Consider the following 25,369-nt stretch of genomic DNA (forward strand, 5'->3'; position numbering starts at 1 on the left):
CCGTTTACGCTGGTGGGAACTTATGGTCCCGCTGACGGTGCACCTCTGCTGCAGGTTTTGGGGTGGCGAGGGGTGCGTTCAACAAGAAACCCCATTGACAATGGCGAGTCCAGAAGATCCTGCCGCTGGCTACTGGCGTCAGGGAGACACATGCCGCGTGCAGTTGCAAGGCCAATGGTGCGTCATCGGTCGGTCCACCCTCGAGGCCCCGCTCCCGATGGGCCGAGTTCCCGATGGCATGTGCCACGTCTGGTCTCAGCCGGTGTCCAGCGCCGCCACACTCATCTGGGATCCATGCCACTGGCCGGGGGCTTCTGCTAGGGCTGGGGGAAGTGGTGGGGGGTGGATAGGGTGTGGGCTGTGGGGTCGGGGTGGGCGGGTTCGGGTTCAGACATGGATGGCGCCACCATTTCTGGTGCGTCCGGAGCAGGCCGCCAGCCCTGCACACGCGTGGCCCGGGACCCGGCCATTCTCCAGCCATTTTCTGCGCGAACCGCGGTGGTTTATGCGCGCTGTTGCTAGCCTCTCACCGGTACTGGAATCGTTGAGGCGTTCACACCGATTTTCCTGTCGTGAACCACCTGCGGATTCTCCGTTGGCGCCAGCACTTAGTTGCTAGAACGGAGAATTCGGCCCTCTCTTTCAGATGGACATCTTCCAGTTTGTTTTTAGTTTTAGCCTTCAGTTGGGTGAGGTCTTTGCTTTCAGTCTGTAATGGTTTTCATTGTCGATTCATAAGGATCTCAAGACTTTCTTGCACTTTCTCCTGCAATGTGGGCAGTCTTGTGGGCCAATGTGGGCCATCAATGTGGGCCACCTGTCCTCCAACCTTCGGCTGGTCCTCCGGTTCCTCCCCGGCATCATCCTCCAGCCCTTGTTGGTCTGGCACCTCCTCATCGTTCTCGATCTCCTCCTCAGAGGTGGCCATATGTTCCTCCTCCTCCACCTCCAGAGCGTCACCCCGCTGCTGTGCCAGGTTGTGGAGGACACAGCAGACCACCACAAACTGGGCGGTGTACTGCAGGGCACCACCAGAGCTGTCGAGGCATCGGAACTGCATTTTGAACAGACTGGTGCACTGTTCATTGACAGACCAGGTGGCCCCAAGGACCTCGTTGAGCCGGGTCTCCACATCGGTCACCGGCCTCCGTACTGGCATCATTAGCCAACTCCTAAGCGGTACTAAGCCCTTATCCCCCAAGAACCAGCCAGCCATCCTGGGATGGTCCTTGAAGAGGCCGGGGATGTCTGACTGCCCCAGGATGTAGCTGTCATGCACACTCCCTGGGAAGCGTGCACATACGTACATGATCCTAAGGTGGTGGTCGCGCACGAGCTGGATGTTCAGGGACTGGAACCCTCGTCTGTTGACGTAGGACAGTCCCAGATGGCCCAGTGAGCACAAGGTGACATGCGTGCAGTCTATTAACCTCTGGGTCTGGGACATCCCAAAGATAGCGAAGAAACCTGCAGTCCGGGCATCTTGTTGGGCTTGGTCCCTGTCAATGTTCATATAAATTTCTGCCCAGGCAAACAGGACCTCCATGTCCTGCCAGATGCACCTGTGGGCTGTAGCCTGCGAGATGCCACACAGGTCCTCGTTCGAATCCTGGAGTGATCTTGAGCCGTAAACGTTCAGGGCTGCGGTGACCTTGACAGCCACCAAGAGCAGCTGTCCTCCTCCTCCAGGTGGTGCCAAGTCCGTGAGGTCATGGCACAGGTGCCACACCAGCTGCTTGTTGAGGCGGAGCCTCTGCAGCACGCGCTGTCTATCATTTACGCGAAAGACCAGCAACGCTTGTACACTCTGGGTCGTCGTGGGCCTCCCACATCTGGGTGTCACATTGGCCTGATGGGCAGCAGGATTCTCAGGGTGTGGGGAGGGGCCCTGCACATGGGCTGACACTGCTGCTGCTGCTGCCAGTCTTCGGTGCCCAGCCTGCCAACAGTTCAAGTTCAGTGTGGTCCAAAATATCGTCCATGCTGTTCAATATCTGTAAGGAATTGGGAGAGGGTGCGAAACTGACAAACAGTAATATCTTCCACCCCAGGACATTCCATTCCCCCTTTTATCCTCCCCCCGCCAAACTGGTATGCCCACCCACGGGAAATCACTTAGGATGTGTGAGGTGCTCACTTAACCACGATTGCCAATTCCCTATTAGCAACAGCCTGCAGCCGCATGGCCAGAGGCCTCCGTGGTCAGTGGCAGTTATGGGTTGTCGGTGGGTAGACAGGTGGGCACCAGCGTTCGCCCGGAATGGGTACACACGATCCAGGGGTTGGCATGACAGGGCCACGTGCGGGTCCACGCCCCCAGCAGAGACCCCCTCTCCTAGCTCTTTTTCAAGCACAATGAGGCCATTGAATCGCGCCCATAGTGTTGTTAGATTGCGGCGGGGAACTCGTTGGCAGAGCCAGTGGGAAACTCCCAGCAAAACCAGCCACAAATGACACATAGAAGTGTTTCCATTAAATCATGCCCCACATGTCATCTGCTATTGTTAGGATTGAAGTTTAAAAGTTTAGATATTGTTTTCCTTTCTTTTGTTTTAATACAGTTTGTTTAGAAAATAACCAAGCTCTATTTCTCATATTATCACTCCTGGAATTAATCGATCTTTCAGCACCATCTTAAAACTTAAAAAAGTTCTGGCTCTGGTCCAGTCTCTTAACCAGTGTTTGGTGCTAACCAGGCATCCGTAACACAAGATAAAGTTAATGGGACTCCGGTGTTATTTCTTAAAACATATAGGAAAAAACATTTTTGTAAACAAACAGCTCTACTTTCAGAAACTGTTTGGAACCATTCCAAAATCTCTGTGTAGCTGACCCTTTCCCCCTGACACAGCGCAAAACTACCTCAAGATATCCATAATCACTCAACACCATGTTATTCCTTTGTATTTTGCAATAACAGGCAATTCAACTTTGTGTCCAATTCTGTTAATGAAATGCTGATAAAAACTAGGACAAATAGGAGGAGATATAAATCAGACAAATAAATAGCAGGACAGCATAGCTTGTTCACGATGGGACATGGCTTCAGACCAATATAGCAGAATCTGTCTGATTCATGCAAAGGCCCCTGGTGAGCTTTTGACAGCCTCAATTTAGTTCTTTTGATTTTCCCACTTTACACACCTGTTATAATCTTGCGCAGGTTGTGGCTAAATTGATCATCTCATTCAGGGAGATGGGAAGAATAACTGGTGCGGGAAATGGAAAATGTCACTTCTTCTGTACTGACTGCTATTCTGAGGTTAGAACATTAATCAGGGAGAAAATGGGAGCTTTACTCTGTGCATACCAAGTACTAAACTTGATTTGGGAGTGCTGCGACCTGACAATAGGCAACAAGGAAAAGTTCCAGTTGTAGTGTTAATGCCCCTTACCCAGAAGAGGGGAAAAGTACATCCGGAGATTGTTTAAAGATTAACAGGCAACTGAATGGTAGGAGAGGATTCTAAAACTATAACTATAGTTATATTGCGAAATAGTTGCTGAAGGTTAAGCACACAACGTAGACAGGATATGGGGAAAGGTAAACAATGAAGACTTCTTATCAATGCTCCAAAATTCCCTTTTTCAGTTTATGTGAAACAAACCATGTGTGAGGCACCATCTCATTGTACAGCCGATGAAAACCAATCCCCATGCCTGAAGTAAATGAATTTAACAGACCAAAAATGATTAATTTCAAATAAAGTAATTTATCTTATGTTCATTTGCATGTGTAAAGTGGTGCGTGCTATTTTAATAGACTTGAATCCAGAAGGAGGAGTGAAACGTGCCTCACTGCACCAATTTTCCATCTGGAAAATGGTGCAAAGGAGTTGTCGCTTTGCTCTAATACCGAAGAAGACAGCAAAATATGATCTACATTTTAGCAGTGAGGTCATTGATGTCTGATGGGACCTGATAAGTTCATAAGATATAGGAGCATAATTAGGCCTTTCGGTCCTTCAAGTCAGCTCCGCCATTTTATTATGGCTGATATGTTCCTCATCTGCTACCGACCTACAATGCCACACACCATTGGCTGGATTGCAAAATCTGCATCTCCTCCCAAGAACACATAACTTAGGAGCAGGAATAGGCAATTTAGCCTCCCGAGCCTCAACACCTTCAATCCCATCCTGGCCTCAATTCCACCGTCCTGCCCGTTCTCCATAACCCTTCAACCCATTACCAATTAAAAATCTGTCCAACTCCTCCTTAAATTTACTCACTGTCCCTGCATTCACCGCACTCCGGGGTTGCAAATTCCACAGATTCACAACCCTTTGGGAGAAATAGTTTCTCCTCAAATCTGTTTTAAATTTGCTACCTCTTATTCTAAGATTATGAACTCTTGTTTTAGAATGCCCACAAGAGGAAACATCAGCTCCACATCTAATTTATTCAAACCTTTTATCATCTTATATATCTCAATTAGAACTCCGCTCATTCTTCGAAACTCTAGAGAGTATAGGCCTAAACTGTTCAATCTCTCCTCATACGACAACTCCTCAGGCGGGATTCTCCACTTGCCGATGCAGATTTTGTAATCGGCAATCGGGCGTAGAATCCCTTTTTACAATTGAACCGGGGACGGCTGTTTTCAGATGCTCCGGCCCCTCCAAAACGGGGATTGATGCGACCATCAATTCACATGAGACGGAGAGTTGAAGTGAACAGTGGTTTTAATCAGCTAGAACTATGTCTGCCCGCGACTGCTCTGTACTGAGTGCCACCTACAGGCTGCAGATCTATATACCTCCCCCGAGGGGGCGGAGCCATAGGCGGAGCCCACAAGGGCACCAACATAATACAATGTAATGTACTGTAATACAATGGTGAATGGTAGCAGAAATACATTAGGCGCGATTCTCCACCCCCACGCCGAAGTGGCCGCGCCATCGTGAACTCCGTCGAGGTTCACGACGGCGCGGAACGGCCCCGGTCGCGACCGATTCAGGCCCTGACAATGGGCCAGTATCGGGGCCGCGCCATCTACCCGCGCGAGGCCTTGTCGCCCGCGTAAAAGCGGCGCCGAATAGATGACGCGGCCGGCGCCGCATAACCGACGGCATCCGCGCATGCGCGGGTTGGCCGGCGCCAACCTGCGCATGCGTGGTTGCCGTCCTGTCCATATCCGCCCCGCAAGAAGATGGGGGACGGATCTTGCGGGGCGGCGGAAGGAAGGAGGTCCTCCTTCAGAGAGGACGGCCCGACGATCGGTGGGCACCGATCGCGGGCCACCCCACATTTAAGGTACCCCCCGGTGCAGGATCCCCCCTCGCCCCCCACAGGCCGCCCCCCCCAGCGTTCACGCACCGCCCACGACTGTAGCGACCAGGTGTGGACGGCGCTGGGGGGAACCCGCCATTTTGGCCTGGCCGCTCGGCCCATCCGGGCCTCAGATTCGCGGGGGTGCCAGAGAATCGCCATTTTGGGTATCTCCGGCGATTCTCTGGCCTGCGGCCCATGAAACGCGACTGGCCCGTTCCCGCCGCTCGGGAGAATCGCGGGAGGGCGTCGGACCGGCGTCCCCGGAAATTTCGGCAGCCCAGGCGATTCTCCCAACCGGCGTGGGAGTGGAGAATCGCGCCCATTCACCACAGGGATGTTATCTGAAGGCCCTCCCCCGATGCTCCGGGTTTCCGACGGCGCGGGACACATGTGCTCTCAGTTTTCGGGGACCTCGCGTGGCGGCTGCAGACTGTGTCCAGCACCGCCACAGTCGGGGGGGGGGGGGGAGCCGTGCCGCTGGCCGGGGGGGGGGGGGGGGGGGTGTTATAACCTGCCTACTTACCATTGGCTGGGGACTAATGACTATCCCACAACCCTGTGGGAGTATGAGCTTCCCCAATGAGGGGGGCGGAGAAACCACTAGTAAACTCCTAGTATAAATAAAGCTGGCCAGTTCAGGAACCAGCAGGAAGGAGTATGTAGCAGGGGAAGTTACTGCTACTGTTATGTATATATGTTATAGTAAATAAATGTTATTACTTTGTATCCTTAAAACTCATGCTGGATTCTTCGTGGCCCTCACAAAAGGGGGCTTCAGCGACGGCTGGGGGACTGGTGGAGGGTGGTCCAGGGGTGGTGAAGGGGGGTCCGGAGGGGCACTATCAGGCAGGTCGTGTCCACGCTTGGCTGGCGCCATGTTGTACGGCTCGACTACTGCCGGTCATTACCGTGTACATGCGCGGCCACGGAACCGGCCATTCTCCGGCACAGCTGCTGGCCCCTCACCGATCCCGGAATAGGTGGGGGTTCGGCGCCGATTTTGGCACCATAAAACACCACAGTTCCCACACCGGCGTTGGCTGAATCGGAGAATCAAGCCCCTCATCTCTGGAATCAATCCAGTGAACCTCTTTGAAACTTCCTCCAATGCCACCAAGTCTTTCCTCAAATAAGGGGACCAAAACTGTGCACAATACTCCAGGTGCGGTCTTACCAATGCCTTGTATAGTTGCAACAACACTTCCTTACCTTTATACTCAATTCCTTTTGCTATGAATGCCAACATTCCATTTGCTTTCCTTATTTTCAGCTGCACCTGCTTTTCTGTGACCTATGCACGAGGATACCCAGATCCCTCTGCATCAGAGCACCCCAAAGTCTCGTCCCATTCAGATAATAAGTTGCCTTTCCATTTTTTCAACCAAAATGCATGACCTCACACTTATCCACATTAAACGCCATCTGCCACATTTTGGCCCACTCTCCGAACCCATCTATATCCATTTGTAAGGTTCTTATTTCCTCATTGCAACTTACTGTCCCACCTATTTTTGTGTCGTCTGCAAATTTTTCCTATTTTTCTCGGATTGAGTGCCTGAAGATTGAACACCACATATTTCAAATGTTTCAAGTAAACCTTCTCAGCAGGTGCTAACATTCAGCATCAACAATGCAACATGCCTCATGTTGAAGGTGACTCCTTGCATGGTTCCTTGCCATGCTGTCTTAACATGCAAACACTCGCATTCAAAGTATCATCTTGCATCATTGGCTTTGTTTATATATGTGTTTCTAGAACCCACCTCTTCATTCACCTGAAGAAGGAACTGTGCTCCGAAAGCTCGTGATTGGAAAACAAACCTGTTGGACTTTCACCTGGTGTTGTAAGACTTCTTACTGTGTCTTAGCTTAAGATCTGCAAAAATGGGGCCAACCTCTGAACAGAAGGATTAGTGTCACAACAGGTCCAGTGTTATATTGCTTCGAGTTCTGCAAAGACTTCCTCACAGCTGCTTAAATCATGCATTGCCCCTCTTGAGCACACTAATAAGTGGTTACAAAAGCTCAGTAGACTTCCGGTTGCGGCAATGACCAGCTAAGCCGCACGTTTCGGCGGCTCCAGCTCGAACGGACCTTCGGGCTCTTTTAAGAGCCCCAACGGGGAATTTTTTCGGGACGAAACCCGGCGTGGGGTGAGACAACAGGGAGTCCCCCCCCTCCCCAACGAAAAAGAAGAATATCGGCGGCGGCGGCCAGATCGTGAAGAATCCTCGAGGACAGGGGAAGATGGAAAAAGGAGCAAGATGGCGGCAGAGAAAGCCCAGGCAACATGGGGGCCGGACCAAGATGAATTTTTGAGACGGTGTGTGGAGCTGCTTAAGAAGGAGGTGCTGGCCCCGATGCTTCAAGCAATTGAGGGGCTTAAGGAGACACAAAGGACCCAGGAGACGGAGCTACGCGTGGTGGAGCAGAAGGTGACGGACAACGAGGACGAGATCCTGGGCCTGGAGGTCAAAATGCAGACGCACGAGGCGCTCCACAAAAAGTGCATTGAAAGGATTGAAGTCCTAGAAAACAGATCACGGAGAAAGAACCTTCGGATCCTGGGTCTCCCCGAGGGAGTGGAAGGAGCGGACGGCGGGGCTTACGTGAGCACGATGCTACGCTCGCTAATGGGAGCTGAGGCCCCCTCGGGCCCCTTGGAAGTGGAAGGGGCCCACCGGGTTCCTGCGAGGAGACCAAAGGCGGGAGAACCACCTAGGGCGACGATCGTGCGATTTCATCGCTTCAATGACAGAGAGGTGGTTCTGAGATGGGCCAAGAAGGTACGGAGTAGTAGATGGGAGAATGCGGTGGTACGGGTGTACCAGGATTGGAGTGCGGAGGTGGCGAGAAGGAGGGCGAGTTTTAATCGAGCCAAGGAGGTGCTACACAAGAAGAAGGTGAAGTTCGGGATGTTGCAGCCGGCGCGACTGTGGGTCACGCACCAGGAGAGGCATCACTACTTCGAAAAGGCGGAAGAAGCATGGACCTTCATTAAAAACGAGAAACTGGATCAGAACTGAGGGACTGATGTTGGAGGGGAAACGACAATGCTGATGTATAGAGGTGTAAATTGGGGAGGGGGGGGGGGGACACTGAGAAATGTGGGCGCCGGTGGGGGGGAAGAAGAGACATAGGCGGGGAGGGGGAATGGGAGTGGGGCGACAGAGGGAGCTGCGCCATAGAGGGGCGGGACGGCTCTAGAGAACACGGGGCTTATTGTTCTTGTTCCCGCGCCAGAAAGATGATGGCGGGAAGATAGGCGCAAGGTAGATGGAAGTTCCCCACACGGGGGGGGTCAAGGAGAGGGCGGGAGAAGCCGGGGTCAGTTGAAGTCAGCTGACTTTCGGAAGCAATATGGGGGGAGTAACCATGCTAGATGGAGATCTAGCGGAGGAGGGGGGGGGGATAACTGGGTTGCTGCTGCAGAGATCGAAGAGGAATTGGTAAAAGAAAAGGTGGTCGGGACGGGAATGCGCCGCCTGGGGAAACGGGTGGGTGCGCGGAACCGGGACGTGGGACTGGCCCAGAGAGGGTGATGGCTAGTCGACAGGGGAGGGGGGCAGGCAGCCCCCCAGTTCGGCTGATCACGTGAAACGTGAGAGGCCTAAATGGGCCGATTAAGAGGGCCCGAGTGTTCGCGCACCTGAAAGGACTGAGGGCAGACGTGGCCATGCTTCAGGAGACGCACCTGAAGGTGGCGGACCAAGTTAGGTTAAGGAAAGGATGGGTGGGACAGGTGTTGCACTCAGGGCTGGATGCAAAGAACAGAGGGGTGGCCATACTGGTGGGGAAACGGGTGTCATTCGAGGCTAGGAACATTGTAGCAGACAGCGGAGGCAGATATGTGATGGTGAGTGGCAGACTGCAGGGAATGGAGGTCGTGTTGGTTAACGTATATGCCCCGAATTGGGATGATGCGGGATTTATGAAGCGGATGCTGGGACGTATCCCGGACCTGGAGGTAGGAAACCTGATAATGGGGGGGGACTTCAACACCGTGTTGGACCCAGGGTTAGATAGATCTAGATCTAGGACCGGAAGAAGGCCGGCAGCGGCCAAGGTGCTTAGGGGGTTTATGGACCAAATGGGGGGAGTGGATCCGTGGATCCCAAGGAAAGGGAAAGACTACTGGGGGAGATTCTGAGGGTAGATAAAAAATATGCGGAGGCCTCGGATGAAGGACTATACAGGGAGAGGCGACGACTCCAGACAGAGTTCGACCTGTTGACCACAAGGAGGGCGGAGGCACAGTGGAGGAAGGCACAGGGGATGAGATATGAATATGGGGAAAAGGCGAGTCGCCTGTTGGCCCATCAGCTGCGAAAAAGGACAGCGGCGAGGGAGATAGGGGGAATTAGGGATGAAATGGGAGCCACGGTGCGGAGAGCAGGGACGATAAACGAGGTGTTTAAGACCTTCTACGAGAGACTATATAGGTCCCAACCCCCGGAGGGAAAAGAGGGGATGCGGCAGTTTTTGGACCAATTAAGGTTCCCGAGGGTGGAGGAGCAGGAGGTGGAAGGCCTGGGGGCGCCGATTAGGGTGGACGAGGTTACCAAGGGGCTGGGGAACATGCAGGCAGGGAAGGGCCCAGGACCAGATGGGTTCCCGGTGGAATTTTATAGAAAATATGTGGACTTGTTGGCCCCGCTGCTGGTAAGGACCTTTAACGAGGCCAGAGAAGGGGGGACCCGACCCCCGACAATGTCGGAGGCGACGATATCGCTAATCTTGAAGCGGGATAAAGATCCGCTGCAGTGCGGGTCCTATAGGCCTATCTCACTGCTAAATGTGGACGTCAAGTTACTAGCAAAGGTGCTGGCAACGAGGATAGAGGATTGTGTCCCGGGGGTGGTGCACGAAGAACAGACAGGGTTCGTAAAGGGGAGACAACTAAATGTCAACGTGTGACGGCTATTAGGGGTGATAATGATGCCCCCAGCAGAGGGGGAGGCAGAGATAGTGGTGGCAATGGATGCAGAGAAGGCATTTGATAGGGTGGAGTGGGAGTATCTATGGGAGGTGCTGAGGAGGTTCGGGTTCGGAGACGGGTTTGTCAGCTGGGTTAAACTCCTCTATGGGGCCCCAACGGCAAGTGTGGTCACAGGCCGGCAAAGGTCGGAGTATTTTCGACTACACAGGAGAACAAGACAGGGATGTCCGCTGTCCCCATTACTGTTCGCGCTGGCAATTGAACCACTGGCCATAGCGCTGAGAGACTCCAGAAAATGGAGAGGGTGGTTAGAGGGGGAGAGGAACACCGAGTGTCACTCTACGCGGATGACCTACTGCTGTATGTGACGGACCCAGTGGGGGGGATGACAGGGGTCATGCAGATATTGAGGGAGTTTGGAGATTTCTCGGGATATAGGCTTAACATGGGAAAGAGTGAGCTTTTCGTAATACACCCTGGGGACCAGAGTAGAGGGATAGATGGCCTACCGCTAAGGAGAGTGGAACAAAACTTCCGATACCTGGGGATTCAGATAGCCAGGAGCTGGGGAACCTTACACAGACTCAATTCCACAGTTGGTGGAACAAATGGAAGAGGATTTCAAAAGGTGGGACATGCAGCCGATGTCACTGGCGGGCAGAGTGCAGGCAATTAAGATGATGGTCCTCCCGAGGTTCCTATTTGTGTTCCAATGTCTCCCTATACTGATCACTAAGGCTTTCTTTAAAAAAATAGATAGGAGCATCACGAGCTTCGTGTGGGCAGGGAAGGCCCCGAGGGTAAGGAGGGGGTTTCTACAACATAGCAGAGACAGAGGGGGACTGGCGTTGCCGAATTTGGGCGACTACTACTGGGCCACCAACGTGGCAATGATTCGTAAATGGATGATCGAGGGAGAGGGAGTGGCGAGGAAAAGGTTAGAGATGAAGTCCTGCAAAGGGACGAGTTTAAAAGCGCTGGTGACGGCGCCACTACCGCTCTCCCCAAAAGAATTTACCACAAACCCAGTGGTGGCAGCAACATTAAGTATCTGGGGGCAATGGAGGCGACAGAGGGGTGTGATGGGAGCCTCGGTGTGGTCCCCGATCAGGAACAACCATAGGTTTGCCCCAGGAAGGCTGGACGGAGGATTCCAGAGCTGGCACCGGGTAGGAATCAGGAGAGTGGGAGATTTATTTATAGACGGGACGTTTGCGAGCTTGGGAGCGCTTGAGGAAAAGTATGAGCTGCCCCGGGGAAATTTCTTTAGATATATGCAGGTGAGAGCGTTCACGAAACAACTGGTGAGGGAATTTCCGCTGCTCCCGACACAAGGGATCAAGGACAGGGTGCTTTCGGGGGTGTGGGTCGGGGAGGTCAAAGTGTCAGAGATATACCGGGAGATGAGAGAAGAGGGGGAGGAGCTGGTGGACGAACTGAAGGGAAAATGGGAAGAAGAGCTCGGGGAGGAGATTGAGGAGGGTTTGTGGGCTGATGCCCTAAGCAGGGTAAATTCCTCTTCCTCGTGTGCCAGGCTTAGCCTGATCCAATTTAAGGTGCTGCATAGAGCACACATAACGGGAGCAAGGTTGAGCAGGTTCTTCGGAGTGGAGGACAAGTGTGGGAGGTGCGGGGGAAGCCCGGCGAACCACACACATATGTTTTGGTTGTGTCCGGCACTGGAGGGGTATTGGAGGGGAGTGTTACTTTGTGTTATTTGGTTAGTTTAAATTGTTTGGGTTTTCTGGAGGGGGAGAGGGGGCGGGGGGGGGGGGGGGGGGAGTATTACTTTGTGTTATTTGGTTAGTTTACCATGTTAGTTAGACAATGTTATTTTGCAGTTATCATGTTACCTTTTTTTTTTGATTTGTAAGGGAAAAAATTGTGTTTGAAAACTTTAATAAAATATATTTTAAAAAAAACTAAAGCTCAGTAGATCCGAGGTGATTCAAAGGGAGGTTTATTTACAATCAAAAGGAAAGGCTGCAATGCTGCGTACAGCACATAGGTCCTAACCAGAACTACCGATCATGCCAGTCCCAATGCAAGCCGGCTTTTAGGGGTTGATTCAGTGAGCCCCAACTGATAGGTTTCTGCCCATCAGTGGGGAAGCTCACATCCATGAGCCCCATGGGGAGATCAATTGGGCCATCCCCGTGGGTCCTGTGAAGATTATTAGAGAGGCCTAATACCTTCTTTATGATCTAAACCTGAAATTGGTTCATCCTGAACACAACAAACCTTGGACCTGCTACATTGAGCATTACCTGATTGAAACGCAGCCACAACCAAATGGTCAACATTAGAAAATATTTAACTGAATATGGAACCAGGAGGCGAGGGAGTGCTCCTCGCAGATCTGCATTAAAACTCCAGATTGCTGCGATTAGAACTGTCCCTTCTTCTCCACTCCTTAAACTCACCTTACAGTCTTTTCTGGTATCCCTGCCAGCTGATTTTGATACTCCACTATCACTGGAATGCTACCTCTGGGCCTGTGACAAACACTTGCCACTTGCTGGTTTTGTACTAATGAGACCAATAGATAATATGTCATGGTCTTACTGTCAATTGGATTTGGTGTGATTTTGGCATGATCCCTTAACTGGGACGGGGGTTTATTCACAAACTCTTTGGAGAGAAGCTTTCAGAAGTCAGACTGAGAAACACAACACTACCTCAGAATCCAGAGCAGAACTCTAAAAGTAAAACCAAAGACAGACCCAGCCCCACCCAAGAGTGGCATCACAGCCTGCCTTGTTGTTAACCCCTTAAACACAGCTTTAGCAACACATAATCTGACACCTTAACCTAAGTTATTTTAATAACATTACTGCAACAGGCACATTATACAATACAAATAAAAATTTCCTTCATTCATCACAAACTATTCCAAAACATATTTATTTTAAACATCTAACAGGCCCTCATTTCCATTGCCATCTTTGATAATCCAATATGACCACTTTGTAAACAAAATGTTCTGAATTGCAAACCAGAAAATCCCGAGGGAATCTTCTCCGAAGAAACAAGTCAAATCCCGGTTATCTCAGCCCAACATACTTGAGAAACAGAGTGTGGGAAATATCATTATTTCTCTGGTCAAGCTTCAGTTGGGAGTGGGGTCTTTAACTGTGATTTGCCATTGAAAAGATTTTGGCTTTACTGGACATTTTATCCCTGGAGGACACCACAATGAAAACAGTCATAAAGTTCAAATCCAATCATTGCATTTCCTTATTTAAATTAGTTTGACAGTCTTGCAGTTTACCCCTCTGACCCAGTGTTATACAAGGAAAAATCCGGCAGACTTCTTCTCATTCTTGCTGCACAGTGTGAGTATGAATAGGAAGCGAGGTCAGAATCAAGCCCTGTGGTTAAACTGCCAATGTTCACTCTCTGGAGTTACGTATGAAAAGTAATTATTTCATGTTAGTCTTTGTGAAAAGTATTCCAGTAATTGTCATTGGGTGGGAAATTTGGATTTGCCCATTTTTGGGCAAGTAGGGTGCAATCCCTGCATCTGAATGGTGAGGCAGAAGGTTCCCGTGACTTAGACTTTGGGCCTCATTTCCATGGAGCCAGTGAGCTATTAAAGCAACAGACAGTTCGTTGGTGAAACATAATGGGGAATCAAGGCACGGCTGGTGTTCAAGTGAGTGAGAAAAAAAAGTGACGCGGATCCGGGGGGAAGGAATCAGTTTGACAAAGGGTCACCTGGACTCAAAACGTCAGCTCTTTTCTCTCCCGACAGATGCTGCCAGACCTGCTGAGATTTTCCAGCAGTTTCTGTTTGGTATCAGTTTGGGAGGCAGCAGTGATTTGGGTGGGGGGAGGTAATGGTAGCTGGGAGAAGGGGATGGTGATTGGGCAGATGTTGGAGTTGTCAGCAGTCATCAGAGTGGAAGTGCCAGGCAGTGATAAACAGTGGTTGGGGGGAGGTTGGAGCATTGGTGACAATGATTGGAGGCTAATAATCTCTGCTGTGAAACACCTTCGGACATTTTACATAATTAGAGGTGCTATATTAATGCAAGTTGTTGTTGTTTAGCATCCCAAACAGTATTAATGGAAGAGATAGGTATGATCAAGACATTTATAAACCATCATTCACACATTCAGAACATTCCAAGTTCTTAAGATACAATGGATTACTTTTGCAATGTAGTCATTTTGTTTTGTAGGCACAAGTGGTAGCTAGTGTGTGCATAGCAAGGTCCTATAAAAAGCAATGAAGTGAATGGATAGATTACCTGTTTCAGTAATGTTGAAAGTTAAATACTAACCAAAAGAATTCACTGGCCTTCAAAGAAATGAGATTTTGATATCCACTTCAAAGGTAGACAAGATGTAATTTCTCTTTCCATTGATTCTCAGGATTTGTGGGCTGGAGGGAGGGCTACATTTATTGTCCTTCATTGTCTTTAGAGGGTGAATGTGGACCTTCTCTTTGAGCCACTGCAGTTCTCCTGTTGACGGTGTTCCACAATGTTGTTGGCATTTCTGGGATTGAATCTGTTCACAGTGAGGAATGGCAATATTGTTTTTTGGAAATTATTTTTATTACATTTTTGACATTTCATACAAAAGAATATAAAAGACGTGAACCATAACAACATTTTTTAACAAGATTACATAAACAACCACTTTTTACAAAGGCTCTCACCCCCTTGCTTCCCCCCCCCCCGCCCCGCCTATCCCACCTGAACTACTCCCTGTAAATAGATAAATCCCCCTTCCCCCTTAATCTCTAGCAGTGACCAGTTCTTTGAAGTACACTATAAACGGTCGCCACCTTCAATAGAATCCCTCAATCAACCCTCTCAAGGTGCCATAACTCCACTTAACCTGCACATCTCTGCACACTAAGGGACAATTTTAGAATGGCCAACCCAACTTCACATTTTAAGACTGTGGGAGGAAACCGGAGCACCCAGAAGAAACCCACGCTGACACGGGGAAAATGTGCAAACTCCATGATGCGACCATCAATTCACACGAGACGGAGAGTTGAAGTGAACAGTTGTTTTAATCAGCTAGAACTGTGCCGGCCTGCGACTGCTCGGTACTGAGTGCCGCCTACAGGCTGCAGATCTATATACCTCGCCCGAGGGGGCGGAGCCAGAGGCAGAGCCCGCAAGGGCACCAACATGATACAATGTAATGTAATGTAATACAATGGTCCATAGGTGGAGCCCACAAGGGCATCAACATAGTACAATGTAATGTAATGTAATACAGTGGTGAATGGTTGCCATAATACATTCACCACACTCCACAGTCACCCAAGGTCGCAATTGAGCCCGGGTGCTTAGCACTGTGAGACAACAGTGCTAACCTCTGGCCATCGTACCACCCTTGACTGATATTTTTCAACTGAATGGATTGCAAAGCGAACCTGAAGTGTGTTAAGTGTCAAACACACATATTGTGGAATTATAAAGAATTAAATCATATTTAGGGCAGACACCAACATTTGAGAGTGATAGCTAACAAATAACCAGATTAGGCAACTTGTTATAGTGGGGCTGAAACTCATGGAGTGCAATTTAATGGGGAAAACTCTAAGCGTCATTTCGGGTGCAACGTCCTGGGTGTGCCCCAGTGACCGTGCCAGCGAAATCATGGCCTGTATTTAATGGCACCTTAGTCCTGAAAATGAACCCCCTCAAGCTTCACACAGATACTGGTTCTCCGGCCAGACTCGCACACGGCAGCTCCCCGCTAGCAAGGAGCACTGGAGGCCGACCCGGTGCCTTCCATCCGGGAGACGACGGCATTCTCCACTCACCCGAATCACCCCTTCCTGACACCGGTACATCTCAAGGTCAAAGGGCTGAACAGGATGGCAAAGCGATGCCAGTGGCACCGGGAAGTGTGGCCCTCCAGAGGACAACCGCCGAGGGCATCAAAGGCCACAAGGCGTAGAAAGCAGCAGGCTGCCTCCACCTCTGAGGTGCATCCTGGGGACACTGCTAGACATGGGGGCAGAGCACAGAAGATTATGCAGAGTGAGGAGCACTGAGTGGGCACTGGGGGACACTAGGCCTGGGGGCACTACCTGTAGCGAGGGACAATGGAAGTTTCAAATGTTCACCATTAAACATCTAACACCTAGTACATGTGAAGCCTCTGTCACATTAATCTGCACAGTGGGCCTACCTGCACCCCACCCCCTGTTGCCCTCCACTACCCCCATCCCCTGCCCGCCCCCCTCCTCCAGGTACAGTGGTCCAAGATCAAGAGCCGCGGTGCGGACCCCGTTCAGGTGACGTGTGTGAGCATTCTGCCAGCAGAAAGACGGGGGTCAGACAATGGCATAAACTGAGGGGAACCAGAGCTTAGCTCACAGCGGGTTATCATCATTCTCCTGCCTTGTATATGACCTACTGACAGTATTGACCCACTGACAGTGCCGACAAAGCCCTGTCACCCGGGGGTGATGTTACACAGACCCTGGGAGGGTGGTACAGGGTAGTCGGGGAGGGGGTCTGTGTGGGAGGATCAGGGAATGGATGGGAAGGATGGGAGTGGGGATTGTCATTTGGAGGAGGTGAATAGGGGGAGTTGGGGGGAGGGGAGGGGGGAAGGGAATGAGATGATGGACAAGACCTCGACCCATGAAAAGCGGGCAAGGATGAGGATCTCCCTGGCTCTCTGGGCATGCTGGACCTTTGCCACAGCCTGTCCTCCAACCTCCATCTCCGCTTGCAGGTCATCCCCAGGGTCATCCTCCAGCCCCTCCTGGTCTGGCCCCTCTTCATCCTCCTCAGATAATGGCACTTGTCCCTTCTCCTCCTCCTCCAGCATGTTGCCCAGCTACTGTGCCAGGTAGTGGATCGCACAGCAGACCACCACAAAGCAGGAGACCTTCTGGGGGAGTGTGCTACAAGACACCACCAGAGTGGTCCAGGCATTGGATCCGCACTTTCAGCAGTCCAATGCACTGCTCAATGATGGCCTGGGTGGCAAAAGGGGCCTCGTTATATCGGGTCTCCGCATCAGTCTCCGGTCTCCACACTGGCGTCATCAGCCAGGACCTCAGCATGTACCCCTTATCCCCCAAAATCCAACCCACCATTGTTCGGTGGTCCTCAAAGATGCTGGCTATCTCTGACTGCCCCAGGATATAGCTGTCATGCACGCTCCCTGGAAAGCGTGCAACATTCAGGGAGTGGAACCCCTTCCTGTTACTGAAGGGCACTCCCTGTTGCCCTGATGCACGCAAGGTGATATGCGTTCCTCAATTACCCCCTGTCTCCGCTCAAACCCTTGAATAATCTGGTAGCGTAAAAGCTCAGGGCTGTGGTGACCTTCACGGGAGCAGGCAGCCTCCTCCTCCACGGGGTGGCAAGGCCGTAGGACATGGCACAGCTGTCGCACTGTCTCCTTGTTGAGATGGAGCCTCCTGCATCGCCTCCTCGAAAGACCAACAATGCCTGTACAGCTTAGGCCGTCCCCTACGTCCCCGTTTGGAACCCTCCTCAGCATGATGGGCGGCCTGCCTGCAGGTTGTGCGGTGACCCCCTGCACATGGGGTGCCGCCTCCAGCCCGTGTCGACGCTGCCATGGCATTCTCCGGTGTCTGGCCGCTGGGCTGCTACTGCGGGGTCAACAACAGCATCCATCGTGGTATCTGTAAGGAATTGGAGAAGGAGAGAGACTGACAGTCAGTTAGGGCTTTCACCCCGTGACCTACACATCCCCCAAGCCTCCCCGCCCTTACATGTCCCGCCTTCTCTCAGACTGTCATCCACCGAACCAGTTGTGTTGGAGAACCTCAATCTATGCACTCACCTGCAGCCACAGCAGGAGCCCTGAGACCACAGACCACTGCCGGGAATATTAGGGAAACCGAGCTCAGGAACCCTCCACCAATCCACACATTCATACTTTGGCCGTGGGGCTATCCCCAGTACTGAAGCCCTGCTCTTGGGTATTTGATTGCTGGGGCTGCCCCTGTGGTGCTGACGTCTCCAGGGTTCAGGAAAAATGTTGAGGCCTCACCGTTTGGTTGGACTGATAGGCAATAACACTCGTCTGAGACATGGCACGCGTACCCACAAGAATGCACTTGGGAATATTTTGTTTATTAAACGGCCAACAGTAACAAAGATTTGAAAATCAACTATGTAACATTCCGCATATCGCACGAACCATTAAACAGCAAGGAAACATCACCATTCCATTTTGGTACCAATACAAAGCGATATCAGCTCATTAAAAAAAAATCAAACACACGGCGTCACTCCTCACAGGTTTATCAACAGAAACGGTGGATAAGCCTGAGAATATGTTATCATGTCCATAACTTTATCATAGAAATAATCTTTCCATCAGTGTGTTACTTGTTCCACGTATCAGTGCCATTCTCCGTCCAGGAGCCGCAGCTGTGCAGGCCGTCCCACTCGGCCCAACCTCACCAGAACCAAATCCTGACATCCACATATTTCACTGGTGCTCAAGGTGCAGTTGGACATCCTTGGCTTCCATTAACCTGCGGTGATGTGCCAGTTACATGCAGCACACACCACAGCATCAGCAAAAGCAGCAGCAATCTGCAAAAGCATTTCTTCAACAATGTCATCAGGTGGCCCATTTGGATAAATGTCGTGCACCAGGTCCCGTCGTGACTTCTTGCTTCAAACCGGATTGCCACCTGGACTCATACGTCTCCCGAGCTCGGTGTCCTAGCACCACGGCATCTTAGAAAAAATTGTCCTTATTTCCGGCTACAGAAAAGGGAGGAAACAGCAACAGCAGCCTCCAGGTATTGCAGCCACCAGCAGGAGTGTGGTAGTCACCACTGATGTATATAGGATGTTGATATGGGTGCTTTACAGTAAGGCCCCTGTATTACAGGTACGGGGGGTAGATCCCTGCCTGCTGGCACCGCCCAGTAGGCGGAGTATAAATATGTGTGCTCCCAGTACAGCAGCCGTTTCGTCAGCTGCTGTAGGAGGCCATACATCTCAGTGTAATAAAGCCTCGATTACATCCTTCTCTCAGCCTAGTGTAATTGATCGTGCATCAATTTATTACACTGAGTTTTTTCAGAAGATGGACCTCCGCATCAAGCCGGATCGCCTGCAGCTGCATCCGCAAGCAGACAACGCCAAAAAGGACTTTGAACATTGGCTAGCCTGTTTTGAAGCGTACATCGGGTCTGCACCAGACGAAATTCCAGCAGCACAGAAGCTCCAGATCCTTTACACGCGGCTGAGCTCCAACGTCTTTCCACTTGTCCAGGACGCGCCGACCTACGCAGAGGCTGAGGCACGATCAATTTGACTGGAGACGAAGTTGAATCCAAACTGAGGCTTTATTAGTATCAGATGTGTGGCCTCCCACAGCAGCTGACGAAATGGCTGCGAGCTGGAGGCCACGCATATTTATAACCCGGCTCCTGGGCGGAGCTAGCATGCAGGGGCCCAGGTGAACCTATAGTGCAGGTTCTCCCATACAACCCTCAATATAAGAACACAGTGGTTTACCACAGAGGCCATGGCACTACTGAAGGAAAACTACGCTCAGTGGACTTACACACTCTACGCCAGGCGCCTCCTCTCCAAGCGGCGTCAACTTCCCGGTGAGTCGGTGGAAGGTTTCTGGCGCGCCCTGCTCCCCCTAGTTAGAGACTGTGACTGTCAGGCCATTTCGGCCACGGAACACTCGAATTTGCGAATGAGAGACGCATTTGTTACGGGCATAGGGTCTGACTACATCCGCCAGCACCTCTTAGAGGGGGCCACGCTTGACCTCGCGCTGACCAAAAAACTTGCGTTTTCACTTACGGTCGCATCACGCAACATTCAGGCCTATGCCCCCAACCACGCGGCCCACCCCCCCGTGCATCGGGGACTCCGCAGACGGCCGCCCCATTGTGGACCCCATCAGCGACCGCCCTCAGCCAATCCCACGTCTGTGCCGCGCGGCAGCCAACCAACCCCGGGGGGCCCAAATGCTACTTCTGAGGGCAGTCAAAACCCCCCCAACAGCGCTGCCCGGCGTGGAGCGCCCTCTGCAAGGCCTTTGGCAAAAAGGGACATTTCGCTGCAGTGTGCCAGGCCCGCTCAATCGGCGCTATTGTCCCGGCACCCCCCACGTGCGGCCAGTGGGCGCCATCATCTTCCCCTCCTAGGACCACGTGCGGCCAGTGGACGCCGCCATCTTGCTCGACTCACAGCACGTGCGGACCGTGGGCGCCGCCATCTTGTTCCTCCCAGGACCAATGAACGCCGCCATCTTGCTTTCCCCATGACATGTGCGGCCCGTGGGCGCCGCCATCTTACCCGACTCAGGACCCATGCCCGTCGACCACCTCATCCGGCCGCTCATCGCCTGCAACCGCCAACGACCAGCCGCGTCTCGCCTCGGTCACGATTGATGGGCAGCACGGTAGCATTGTGGATAGCACAATTGCTTCACAGCTCCAGGGTCCCAGGTTCGATTCCAGCTTGGGTCACTGTCTGTGCAGAGTCTATGCATCCTCCCCGTGTGTGCGTGGGTTTCCTCCGGGTGCTCCGGTTTCCTCCCCCAGTCCAAAGATGTGCAGGTTAGGTGGATTGGCCGTGATAAATTGCCCTTAGTGTCCAAAATTGCCCTTAGTGCTGGGTGGGGTTAGTGGGTTATGGGGATAGGGTGGAGGTGTTGACCTTGGGTAGGGTGCTCTTTCCAAGAGCCGGTGCAGACACAATGGGCCGAATGGCCTCCTTCTGCACTGTAAATTCTATGATAATCTATGACCAGTCTCGACCACCCAACCTTGCGACTGCTTCAACTAAAGTGAAGGTCAACAGGCACAAGACCTCCTGCTTGCTGGACTCTGGGAGCACTGAGAGCTTCATTCACCCCGATACGCTAAGGCGGTGCTCCCTCGCGGTACACCCCACTAACCAGAGAATCTCCCTGGCCTCCGGGTTCCACTCCGTGGCAATCCGGGGGTACTGCATCACCACTCTCACTGTCCAGGGCGTGGAGTTCAGCGGTTCCACCTCTATGTCCTCCCCAACCTCTACGCTGCCCTGCTACTCGGCCTGGACTTCCAGTGCAACCTCCAGAGCCTAACCCTGAAATTCAACGGGCCCCTACCACCCCTGACTGTATGTGGCCTCGCGACCCTTAAGGTCGACCCACCTTCCCTTTTTGCAAACCTAACCCCGGATTGCAAACCCGTCGCCGCCAGGAGCAGACGGTACAGCGCCCAGAACAGAACCTTCATCAGGTCTAAAGTCCACCGGCTGCTTCGGGAAGGCATCATCGAGGCCAGCAACAGCCTCTGGAGAACCCAAGTGGAAGTGGTCAAAACTGGTGAGAAAAACAGGATGGTCGTTGACTACAGTCAGACCATCAATCGGTACACGCAGCTCGACGCGTACCCCCTCCCACGCATATCTGATATGGTCAATCAGATTGCACAGTACCGGGTCTTCTCAACAGTAGACCTGAAATCTGCCTACCACCAGCTCCCCATCCGTAAGGCGGACTGCCCATACATTGCGTTCGAGGCAGACGGCCTTTACCACTTTCTTAGAGTTCCCTTCGGCGTCACAAACGGGGTCTCGGTCTTCCAACGGGAGATGAATCGTATAGTTGACCGGTACGGGCTGCGGGCCACTTTCCCGTACCTGGACAACGTCACCATCTGCAGCCACGATCAGCAGGACCATGACACCAACCTTGCCAAATTTCTCTACTCTCCTCAACCTCACGTATAACAAGGACAAGTGCATGTAAAGCACGAACCGCTCAGCCATCCTCGGCTATGTGGTCCAGAACGGAGTTCTGGGGCCTGACCCCGATCGCATGCACCCCCTCATGGAACTCCCCCTCCCCCACTGCCCCAAGGCCCTCAAATGTTGCCTGGGGTTCTTTTCGTATTACGCCCAGTGGGTCCCAAACTATGCGGACAAGGCCCACCCACTCATTCAATCCACTGTCTTTCCTCTGATGGCCGAGGCTCACCAGGCCTTTAACCGTATCAAGGCCGACATCGCCGAGGCCGCGATGCACGCAGTCGACGAGACGCTCCCCTTCCAAGTCGAGAGCGATGCATCAGATGTCGCTCTGGCTGCCACCCTCAACCAGGCAGGCAGGCCCGTGGCATTCTTTTCCCGCATCCTCCATGTCTCCCAGTACAGCAGCCATTTTGTCAACTGCTGTAGGAGGCCACACATCTCAGTGTAATAAAGCATCGATTACATCCTTCTCTCATCTTTGTGTAATTGATTGTGCATCAAGGAGCAAGCAGCAAACACAACCTGCTGCTGTGACGTGCTCTCACAACTAACAAGGCCAATTCCTTATTAGCAAAAGCCTTCAGCTGTCAGCCAGAGGCTGCTCACAGTCAAAGGGAGTTAAAGTGACCTTCAGCATATATCCAGTAACATCTGTCCTGGAAGTGTTTGGTAGAACAGACAGACAGCAATTGTAGTTGCCTCTGATAGGGTATCCACAATATTGGAGAATGGCGACTGTTGGTGGGGGGGAGAGGGGGGTGGAGACTGGGGAGGTAGATATACATTTGGGTGCCGGAGAAACAATTACAGTGGGCAATACTCAAATGGGTTTGGTGTTGTCGCTTGCTTCTCCTGGACGGATCTCGCTGCCGTCTCGCGTTCACCTCCGTTTCTGCCGTTCCTCCTGTCTTTCGTTTTTATTCTCCTCATTCCCTGCTCCTGGAGATGCCATGTTGGGTTTCGGACCAGCCAGATCTATTCCTGGGGAGGAGGGCAGATGCCTTTGCCTCCCTGATCGCCCGCCGTAGAATCCTGTTCGGCTGGCAGTCAGCAGCACCACCCAAAGCTGCAGACTGGCTGTCCGACGTCTCAGAATCTCTCCAAATGGAGAAAATCAAATTCACCATCCGAGGGTCAGACGACGGCTTCCACAGAACGTGGGAGCTATTCACCCAATTGTTCCGGGACCTGTTTGTGGCCAACGAACAAGAGGAAGAATAGCCAGGTAGCCAAGAATCAGGGGAAAGTCGCCAAAGCATGAGAGGGAGAGAGAGACCGGGGGGGGGGGGGGGGGGGGGGGAGGTGGTGCAGCTAAACCTACGAGGGAAGAAAGGCGAATCACAGGAGGGGGGGAAGGTGGGGGGGAGGGGGAAGAGACATGGAACAAGAGAAGAGAACCAGGGAGGTGGGGGGAGGGGGAAGGGGGTGGGGGGGGGGGGGGGGGAGGCAGGGAAATGAGAGCCAGAAGGTAAATAATTTTGCCAGGTGCTGCTGTTGAGCTGGTGCACAATACCCTACCAGTTATCCTATTTTAATTTTTATTGTATTTTTTAAAAAGTATTTACTATTTTCTTTTCTTTGGTATGTTTGGGTGTGTTTATATATATCTTCTATATACGTGTATATATATGTCTCTTATCCTGTGTACATAACGGTAAATATACTTTATTCAAAAACCCAATAAAAACCATTTATTAAAAAAATATATTGGAGAATGGCTTGTAGGCTCTGCAGACGCAACGCCCCTCACTCCCTCCAGCCCAGGGGTGACCCCTGACCAATGACGCCCAGTCCCCAATCAGGCCCATCCCTCCCCTGATGGCCCGCTACCCTGACCCCCACCCCCCATCACAAGCACTGTGGCAGCAGCTCCAATGCCTCTGGGCTGCATGCCGGGGAATGGAAATGGATACTCACCTCCACAGTTCCCCACAGCCACCATTACACCAGCTTCACGTTTTTAAAAAGGAGCACTAAACGGCACCCGCAAAACTTCTCGCTGGGGAGCCAGTTAGGGTTGGGAGACCGCTACATTGGACTTCATAATGAGCTGGAGATCGCTCTTAATTGGTGTCAATGATCTTCTCGCCACGTTTGGGCAGATTCCGGAACCTGCTCCCGGGAGAGGGATGGTTAGATAGGGACTGGAAACCCCCCCCCCCCCCCCCCCCCCCCCCCCCGCTGAGTTTTACCACTGAGCAAAGATGGTTCCAAACAAACTCATTATTGTGGTGACTGAGCCATTTTCCACAGTATCTGGATCCAGGCAGATCACAGCAACATTACTGCCCAACACCACACAATCCAATTGCGCAACAAACAGAGGTCAATCAGCTGAACTATTCCAGGATGCCACAGAAATCTCAAGAACTAACTGCAATGATTATGATAATCCTGTTGAGATCTTAATCTTGATTAGTACCAAACGCTAAGAATCTGGCAGGTATGCTCAGAAATTGATCATTTACCCAAGAATGCTTGAGATTCCATCTTCCAGTACTATTCAAAATCAAAGAGTGAGAGCGAGAAAATCACTTCTCAGTAACTTCTGCTGGAGAGAGCACATGTGACAGTCAGATATGGATAAGACCAGCCTCGGCTGTGATTTCCCTTGTGATTGAAAGCCATATCCATTGTTGAGGCTCATCGGTGATCAATTGTTTGAGATCAAGAAGGTGGCTAGTGTCCATCGAGCTGTGCACAAGGAAGGGTCAGAAACTTCCAGAAGTGTGTAGAAGAACAATGGGGGTTGTACTCACAATCAATAATCTTCGTTTAGGGGCAGACTTTTCTCATTTGTTTTCTAGGGCGCGATTAAGAGGCTTCAAGTTAAGTTTGTTGAACGGCACGCTTAGCCTGCAGCGCTATTCAACAAGCCATTGGCGCCGGCGTGGTCGTTGCGGTGCCGGTCGGAGGCCGCTCTTCGCGGCCCCACCCCGGCGATTCTCCGCCCGGATGGGCCGAGTGGCTGCCAAGAAAGCCCGAGTCCCGCCGGCGCCGTTCACATGTGGTCTTACCCGGCGGGACCTCGACGTCCATCCTGTCGGGGGCGGCCTGGTGGGGGGGGGGGGGGGGGGTCTGACCCCCGGGGGGGCCTCCACCGCGGCCTGGCCCGCGATCGGGGCCTACCAATCGGTAGGCTGGCCTCTCCTGGTGGGGGCCCCTTTTACTCCGCGCCGGCCCTTGTAGCTCTTCGTGCGGAGGGCCCCAGCGCACTTGTCGGCAGTAGATGCACAGCCGTGCCACCCTGTCTCGGGTGCTGGCTATGAGACGCAGCCTCATCAGGGGAGCTGCTGGCCACCATCCCCATTCCATGGGACAGTCTGGGTTGGCACCCAGCACCCTTGTAGTGATCTCTGTATGTAATAATACATGATCAGACTATGTTAAGCTAGTACAGGCAACTGAACACTAGATG

At 52.1% G+C, this 25,369-nt stretch overlaps 1 protein-coding gene across 3 annotated transcripts in view; it reads left to right on the forward strand.

Moving 5' to 3' along the window:
* The window catches only part of LOC140393950 (bile acid receptor-like), a 321,209-nt gene that overhangs the window by 50,222 nt on the left and 245,618 nt on the right, over nt 1-25,369 (forward strand). The gene's annotated exons all lie outside the window — the stretch shown is intronic.

Source organism: Scyliorhinus torazame, chromosome 17, assembly GCF_047496885.1.
Source record: "Scyliorhinus torazame isolate Kashiwa2021f chromosome 17, sScyTor2.1, whole genome shotgun sequence".
Taxonomy (NCBI): Eukaryota; Metazoa; Chordata; class Chondrichthyes; order Carcharhiniformes; family Scyliorhinidae; genus Scyliorhinus; species Scyliorhinus torazame.